A 1,284-nucleotide genomic window follows, 5' to 3' on the forward strand; every position below is an offset into this window, starting at 1 on the left:
ATTTCCTGGTAACAGTTTGACTTGTAGTTGGAGCAGCACTAAAGGAAGCTCTGCCGACCCTTTGACAATAGAACATAAATTTCCCAATTGGCAGATAAGTTTCACCTAGACTTGTACAATGAATAGATATGCATTCTTTTGCATGTCTAATTCTGTTATTTGCATATCATTTAAACACCAAAGTCATGCTTCTATGAATTTTGAGCCACACTGGTTACATTCAACAAATGAGGTGAACAGCCTACTTGCTCTCTTGTCTCCCTTAACTAAGTGAGGTTCCACTGAGGGGCTTCCCAGAGACCCGGGGCCTCCCATGGACTGCTTCATCTTCATTGTTCTAAGCCACAAAGGGGAGTTGTGAGCCATGATGGCGAAGGTTTACTAAATTCTATGACTTGATAATCTTCTCCCATCAAGGTAAAAATTTGACAAGTTCTGTGTCTCATAAGGAAGAGTGAACACTCTTGGAATATCAATTATTTTCACTCCCAAGTTTCATGAAAAATAATTATCTTAAAAATAAATGTCCAGCTTCCCTGGCAGGAGAGACACCATGATCACGAAGATGGTTTTCCCAGGGCGAGGCTTATCCATTGCACCGCAGGTGGGCTGACTCCTGCGATTTCCCTGAATGTGGGAAACTCCACTGCATAATTTGTGGTAGTGGGGGACTGCGTTCGCGCTCTCCCCTAAAAAAAGAAAGAAAAGTAAAATAAATGTCCAGAGCTGCTTTCACGCTGTAGGAAGTGGAAGAGACATCACCTCCCTTCTTCTATGTTTATCTTCTGCTTGAGAAAGCATCTGGAGGGAGCGTAGGCTGTGAAAGGTGGGGTCTGCCAAGGCCTGCTCTGGAAAGACAGCAGATAAAGTACCGTATATATTCGTGCATAAGCGGAGTTGTTCATCACGTTTTTCATGCAGTTTTTGTGGTAAAATTAGGTGCCTCGGCTGAGATTTGGGTCAACTTATACTCGAGTACATACGTCGATTGTGGATTTGTAGTGGGAAAAGGAATGGGTGGACGTGTCAGTGGAAGGGGATTTCGCTCTTTCTTAAAACATCTGTTCATCAGCTTTCTTGAGGTCATTCTGTTTCATGACAACACCATGCATTAATCACTAGGTTTTCAGAAGTAGATTTTGAGGCTTTTCTTCTGAAGTGTCTCTCAAAAACAAACTAAATTCAAAAACCAGCGAACTCCCTGCCATCCACCCTATTCTGACTCATTGTGGACTTATACCACAGGGCAGGGTAGAATGGTCCCTGTACATTATTGAGACTGTA

General features: G+C 42.8%; 1 non-coding gene across 1 annotated transcript; it reads left to right on the plus strand.

The window, feature by feature from the left end:
• The first annotated feature begins 528 nt into the window (after positions 1–528).
• Positions 529–692, plus strand: LOC115869052. The gene has a single exon (XR_004045963.1). It is a non-coding gene; the product is annotated as a U1 spliceosomal RNA (small nuclear RNA).
• The last annotated feature ends 592 nt before the right edge of the window (positions 693–1,284 follow it).

This window comes from Echinops telfairi, unplaced genomic scaffold (genome assembly GCF_000313985.2).
Source record: "Echinops telfairi isolate 266 unplaced genomic scaffold, ASM31398v2 ScPeMD7_1;HRSCAF=3_0, whole genome shotgun sequence".
NCBI classification, from domain to species: domain Eukaryota; kingdom Metazoa; phylum Chordata; class Mammalia; order Afrosoricida; family Tenrecidae; genus Echinops; species Echinops telfairi.